This window comes from Tachyglossus aculeatus, chromosome 18 (genome assembly GCF_015852505.1).
Source record: "Tachyglossus aculeatus isolate mTacAcu1 chromosome 18, mTacAcu1.pri, whole genome shotgun sequence".
Classification (NCBI taxonomy): Eukaryota; Metazoa; Chordata; class Mammalia; order Monotremata; family Tachyglossidae; genus Tachyglossus; species Tachyglossus aculeatus.
In genome coordinates this window covers 23,215,234-23,222,536 of record NC_052083.1, presented here as the reverse complement: position 1 = coordinate 23,222,536, position 7,303 = coordinate 23,215,234, and the positions used below count along the sequence as shown (strand labels likewise).

Sequence of the window (7,303 nt, the reverse complement as noted above, 5' to 3'; positions counted from 1 at the left end):
CCCTCTCACATCTCCATCCCCCTTACATGCGTGGGTGAGACTGAAGGAATGAAAGGTGGAGGTGGGGAGGGAGGAGGGAGGGTGAGAGCTTGTCAATCTACAAATTAGAAGCTGGTGACATCCTCCTGCTTTGAGTACACCGCTCATACCCCCAAATTATAACCCTTCTGGGGAGCAGAGCCAGCTGCCAGTGGATCGAGGGACACAGGAAAGACAGAAAAAAATATCCATTTTATTCCATACAGATGTAGATGGGCTTACAGAGCCCAGGCAGCCAAGGGGATAGAGAGGGGAGGACGAGAGGAGGGGGCCAGACCGTGCCATTTCTGTTGGTAGGATTGGGGGGGGAAAACCATTCTGCATCTTCCCACTTTAGAATTTGCTGCTAGTCCTCTCCCCCACTATTGTGCTCAGCCAGGAGGGATGGAGGACATAGAGTAGTGACGCATGCATACAGATAGACACACACACACCCCACTACTTCTGTCCCTGTACCCCACTCCCCCACGGGCACGCCCCTCGGTGGGAAAGAGAGTCTGTACTCTTGAAGCCAGAGCAGGCCCGAGAACTCCCAACGGACCAGAGCGGGAGTAAGTCGCACTGACTATAGAATTAAGGGCCCCGGCACGACTTCACACCCGGTCTTGAGGTCCACGGAGTACAGGCACAGGACTCTAGACCCCTGTTTCCAGAAACCTTTACCCCTCCGAAGTAGGGCAGCCCCTCTCGCCCTGCTCATGTCCCAGCCCTCGCTCTCACACAAGAAACAGACACACACACACACACACCTCCATCACCTCCTAGAGTTGCAAGAGACTGATTTGGCACCCATGATGCGGGGTTTGACCCTTGACTCCTAAAAGAAATGGCATTGTCTGGAAGGAGGGGATACAGTTGTGGGTTGGGGGGCCAGGGGGTGGGGGGCCAGGGCGTGGGGGAGCGGTGACCAGGGGGCAGCAGCCCAGTGCCAACCGATTCCCTCATGGTGGGGCCGGCGCAATCAATCTATGAGTGTCCATAACACCAGGTGAGTAGCTGGTCAGTCCTCCACTGTCCACAGGGTCGGGTGGTCCGGTTCGGGGCTGTGCTGTGGCTTTCCTGGGGACAGATGTGACCGTTGGTTGGCCGACAAGGTATGCCGCAGCCCGGCCAGGGGGAGAGAGCCAGTCAAGCACAGTTGGGCGTGGGGAAGGCTTGGATGGGTCTCCAGTGGGGAGCCAATTCCTCCAGCCTGGGAGCAGGAAGTTGGATGTTGGGTAGCAGCCTGGTCAGGGGTCACTGCCGAGCCCAGAGGGACTCAGTCATTACTCCGGTTTGTGGACTATAAGGATGCAGTGGCGTGTGTGTGTGTGTGTGTGTGTGTGTGTGTGTGTAGTAGTAGTAGTAGTAGTAGTAGTAGTAGTAGTGGGGGATATGGTTCCCCTTACTATACTCTCTCAAGCACTTCATGGCGTGCTCTAGACTTAAGTGCACTATAAAGCCCATCGATTCCTTCCACTTGCCCGAAACAGAACCCAGACAGCCCCAAGCTTAATGCATAAAACTCACTGTTCTGTCCAGTCCTGTCTGCACCAACACGTCCTTGGGAGGCGGGGTTGGACCAGGGGTCAGGGTCTTCCAGGATGCACCTGGGGCTCAGGCTCTTTCCTTGGCCCTAAGGAGAAATCTTGTCAGGTCTCAGATCGCGGGGGCTGCAGCCCCAGCCCCATCTGTGCCCCCATGCTGCAGCTGGACTGTCCCCTGCAGGCTCACTCACCCCAGAAGTGAGAGCGAGCACAAGAGGAAAAGAGGAAGCGAGTAAGAGAGAGAGAGAAAGAGCGAGAGCCCGAGTAAGAGCCAGAGATGAGGGGCGACCCCTCCGACACAACAGAGCAGCTGCCATTCACACACCCTGCAGGGGAGGCCCTGACTGGCTTTGTCACCCCAAGGCAGGACACCCCAGGCAGTCTGGGTTTCCCCCAGAGTCACGGCCCCTGCAGACCCCACCCACCAATTCCCCAGGGGCTTATCTTTGAACAGGATTGTCTAAGAGGCTTCTCCAGGGGGCAGAAACAAGCTGGGCTTCTGCCCTTTCTCTCAGGCAGCCAAATCCCTGAACACTTACCCAGTGCCAGGTCCTTCACCCCTGCTCCACAGGAGGCCGGATTGGGGCAGCTGACCCCAAATTTGGCCTAGCGCTAGACCACACCCCCTCAAGCACCCGATTTAGGAGACACAGTCCTTGCCCACTGGGAGCTCACAATCTAAGTCAGTCAGTCAGTTCATTGCATTGGAGTGCTTCCCATGTGCAGAACACTCTGCTAACCCGTTGGCACATACTACAATAGAACAATGCAACAAACATGCCACAACAAGCTCACAGCCTAGAGGGGTACACAATGACTTTGGAACAACATGGGGAGAATGCTTCAAAGAGGTCAGCGTTACATAGCACACATTGCCCCTGCTCTCAGGAAGTGTCCGATCTACATGACAGGCATTAAAATTGAGTTTTATGCAGGTGGAACGGCATAGACACTGTCAGTACATGAAGTTGTACATGCTGAACCCATGATAAGCTTGAATCGGCATGAAAAACAAGTAAATCAGTAGGTAGAGTGAAGGGTGGCAGTATTGCATTAAGACAGCAAGAGTGTTTATCGTACGCCATTTGACAGAGCACCGTACAAAGAGCCCGACGGGCGTGAGAGGCCTCAGTCAATCGTACCTGTCCAGCACTTACTGCAGAGCACAATATAACCATCGATAGATTCTCTGTCCACTGTGACCTTACCATCCAGAAGGGGAGACAGACTTTAATAGGAATAAATTACGTCCATTTATGTAGGAGCCGTGACAAGTGGGTGGAAGAGTCAATTGGAAATATTCTGTAGACTAGATGCCAACTCAAGGAGAGATGTGCACATCGTAACTCCATCTCCCAGGCGCGCATCTATTAAGTACTCAACGAATACTGTTGGAGACGCGGCCTCTGCTCTTACAACCGCGCTTGTGTCGGCGGTGCTCTGGGTCAGGCCGGTGTATATACTGAGCACGCAGTACTGTATTAAGCATTTTGGAGAGCACAGTGGAACAGACATTCCCCACCCACAACCAGTTTACAGTCTACTCCACATGGGTGGGACTACTGAACCCCAACTCACTGCTGGGCTTTTGTGGGGCTCTCATGGAGTCCCACAGCGGCATAATGGGAGACTTGTATCTCAGGGTACAGGAATTGGGAAGCCCAAAAAGAGTCTCCCGACGGCGAGCTGCGGTCGGCGCAATCTGCCCTCGAGGGCTGCGTGATGGCGCTGCCACCCCACCCCTTCCCCATCGGTGGGTCTCGGTTCCCGTCCCCGGGGGGACTCACATTCTGACGCTCCAGGACCGACCCACGGTGCTGAATTCAGTGAGGAGAGTGGAGAACAGAGGGCAAGTTTTCCGTGGATGGGGGCTGGAGAGGCACCCCATTTTGGATAATGGGGTGGGGGGGTTGCACAATCCCTGCAGAAACTGTGTCTGGAATCCAGCACATTCCAGGCACAAAGTCCTGTGTTGAGGTTGTGGAAGGTCACTCGCTTGGATGACTTTAGGGTCAAGTAGGCAACACTAGCTAACTGGGGCCTGGCGAGAGCACAGGAAGAGAGCTCAATGACAGAGACAAAGACACACAGAGACACTCAGACACAGTGAGCATGCACCCCCCCTCATGCACCCCATGGTTTCAGCCCCATCAAAACCCTCACCTCTAGATCCAGAGCAGCAATCATCTCCCTAAAATACAAATGAACTTCATTGCATCACAACCCCTCAACTTCCTCCACTCCAGAGAACAAAATCAGAGGCCCGGCTACCAACACTGTTAACCGCACACATCAGTGTCCAATCTGACAGCACTTGGAACACATATTAAGTACCTACGAAACACCATCATCTCATCAACAGAATGGACAAGGAAATGCTATCCAACACATTATTCTCCTACCACCCTCAGCCCTCTCCACTACAGACACATCATTAATCCAACTGACAATGCCTATCCAGCCCTAGTCTCCTGCCTGCCCTGCTACACACACACCTCCAGCTTTCTTCCCCCCCCGCCCCCCCCCAGCCCCCCTTCCTTGGAAAATTCAGTACAGGTGATATCACTTATCCCAACCCTAGATTATCAACTCCACTGCTATCACTACCTAGCTTGTATCTACTCCAGTGCTTAGTACAGTGCTTGGCATATAGTATTTAACAAGCACCATTATTTTTTATCAATAATACAAAGTCAATCATATTTATGGAGCACTTACTGTAGGCAGAGCACTGTCTTAAGCACTAGGGTGAATACAAACTCCTAACTGCAGCCCCCTTCACCAGGGTACCGCTGGCACCACCACTCTGTCAGTTATCCCCAGTGCGGGTCTCCCTTCTTCAGCCCTTTCATTCTAACCCTGAGTCCAGCCCATTCCTCAACCCCCTCAATCACCATAATGAATTAAAAATCACTAATATCCCAAACCTAAGCATCCAACTCCCCTCACAAGCCACTCCCTAACATCAGTTAGCCCAGCATTAAGTTACCCCCAAAAAGCATCAGGTCAAGTCACTTCGGATCCATCAAAACCAAACCATTTGTCCTACCCGCCTCAGGACCACTGGTGTATGAAGTAGGTAGAGAAAGCCAACTTTGGGGGACTCTTAATCCAATATATCAACTACCACAACTGAAAAAAAGATAAGCTAATCATAGGGCCATTACAGGCCCTCCTCACCAGAATGCCAGAGGAACACACTCTGTCTTCTCTCCTCAGCCTCCTTCTCTTCTCAACAGGTAAAACCCACAGGCCTTACCTCTGGGACATTAAAGGAGCAGTGCCCCTGCCCCCTTGACTGGAGAGACTAATGGAGAGACTGGGTTTTCAAGAGGCGGGGCTGTAGGAGCAAGGAAAAAAAAAGAGGCAGAAGGCTATTAAGGAGAAGGGCATTTGCAGCTGCTCAGTGTTAAAAGGATCTGGAAAACCGTCCTTAATTACAGACACCTGCAACCCATTCAAATGCTCTTCGAGGATAGGGTCTAATTCTCATCCAGGGCTTTTCCAGTGCCTAGTACAGTGCTTTGCACCAAGGCCCAAGGAGGTTATTCAATAAACAAGAATAAACGAGCAAATGAATCAATGAAGCAGCGTGGCTCAGTGGAAAGAGCCCGGGCTTTGGAGTCAGAGGTCATGGGTTCAAATCCCAGCTCCCTCACTTGTCAGCTGTGTGACTTTGGGGAATTCACTTCATTTCTCTGTGCCACAGTGGGACCTAGCCATTAAAAGTGCTTTGGAGGATAATTTCTGGGGATACAAAGAAGCAGCAATCCTTGGTGGAAACAGAGTCAAAAAGTGGACCACGAGTCAAAAAAAAAAAACCTGGGTTCTAATCCTGCACTGCCAGTTACTATTATCATTAATAGTAATAAAAATCATGACAATAATATTTGTTAAGTGCCTACTATGTGCCAAGCACAGCTCTCAGCGCTGAGGTAGATACAAGGTAACCAGGTTGGACATAGTCCCTGTCCCAAATGGGGCTCACAGTCTTGATCCTCATTTTACAGATGATTTGTTCATGCATGCATTCATTCATTCATTCATTCATTCATTCAATTGTATTTATTCAGCACTGTGTGCAGAGCACTGCACTAAGCGCTTGGAAATTACGATTCAGCAACAAATAGAAACAATCCCTACCCAACAACTGGCTCACAGTCTATAAGTGAAGTGACTTGCCAAGGTCACACAACAGAGAAATGGCAGAGCCGGGATTAGGCCCCACATCCTCTGACTCCAGGCCCATGCTCTTCCCATTAGGCCATGCTGCTTGTTACCTACTGTGAGACTTGGGCAAATCACTTAACTGCTCTGTGCCTCAATTTCCTCATTTGTAGATCTCTCTCCAACTTAGACTGTGAACTCCTTGTGGGGACAACGACCGTGTCTGACCGGTTCAACTTGTATCTAACCTAGTGTCTAGAACAGTGATTGACAATTAAGTCAGCACTTAACAGAGAAGCAGTATTCATTCATTCAATCATATTTATTGAGCACTTACTGTGTGCAGAGCACTGTACTAAGCACTTACCTAATGAAAAAAGCATGGGGCTGGGAGTTCAGAGGACATGGGTTCTAATTCTACCTCTGCCACATATCTGTTGTATGATCCTGGGAAAATCACTTCATTTATCTGTGCCTCAATTCCCTCATCTGTAAAAGGGAGATTAAGACTGTGAGCCCACTGTGGGACATGGACTGTGCCCAACCGATTATCTTGTATTTATCCCAGTGCTTAGCTTGGCACATAGTAAGCCCTTAAATACCATAATCATTACTATTATGATCATCTACCCCAGCACTTTGTACAGTGCCTGGCGCACAGCAAGTGCTTACCAAATACCATTAAAAATAAACCATAATAATATTACCCAGGGGTCAGGACCCAAACGATCTCACATAGAAATGAGCTACACTCTCCTCTGCCTTTCCCTTATTGATCTAAGAGAGCCACCACTGGCAAGCAGCATGGCTGAGCTAGGAATTCCACCCGTCGCCTTGGACACCTTACCCCATTGTGACTGAGTCAGCCAGAGACGGGGTGAGCCGGCGGTTATGGGGACAGTGTGAGACTCTCCCCTGCCTCAGGTTCATTCACTACACACAGCTGAAGCCAGTGTGTGCCAGACCACTCTCAAACTGGCCCCTTTGCCAGAATATGTGACCCAAGAAGAGTTGTTGGAGGGCAAATAATACTGATGGTATTTGTTAAGCGTTTACTATGTGCCAACCACTATTCTAAGCGCTAGATGTGCTGAAAGGGTGTGCCTCCTATATATCAATCGACTGTATTTATTGAGCCCTTATTATGTGCGGAGCACTTGCCCTCTCTTCCCAGTCTTACTGAAGGTATATCTCCTCCAAGAAGTCTTCCCTGACTAACCCCTGCTTTACTCCTCTCCCACTCCCTTCTGCATCACCCTAACTTGCTCCCTTTATTCATGCCCCCTCCATCCCCACAGCACTTTTGAAAATATCTGTAATTTATTTGTTTTAATGTCTGTCTCCCCTTCTACTGGGAATGTGTCTGTTCCGTTGTATTCTCCCAAGTGCTTAATGCACTGTTCTGCACACAGTAAATACTCAATAAATACCACTGAGTGACTGACTGGCCAGGAGAGTGCAACAACAGAATTAGCAGGCACGTTCCCTGCCTCTAACTATCTTGGGGGAAGACAAACATTTACGTGAAGAGAGAAACTAATCAATCAATCAATCAATCAATCAATCGTATT

General features: G+C 50.2%; 1 long non-coding RNA gene across 2 annotated transcripts; it reads right to left on the bottom strand.

Annotated features, from left to right (window-relative positions):
* Positions 1–212: 212 nt before the first annotated feature.
* On the bottom strand, positions 213–6,454 carry LOC119940390. Of its 2 annotated transcripts, none has more exons than XR_005454914.1 (4): positions 6,440–6,454; positions 4,746–4,905; positions 1,549–1,654; positions 213–1,098 (listed from the first exon to the last, which is right to left on the bottom strand). It is a non-coding gene; the product is annotated as an uncharacterized LOC119940390 (long non-coding RNA). The 2 variants fall into 2 exon arrangements; XR_005454915.1 differs by lacking the exon at positions 6,440–6,454 and adding an exon at positions 3,729–3,756 and having other exon boundaries at positions 4,746–4,907.
* Positions 6,455–7,303: the final 849 nt, after the last annotated feature.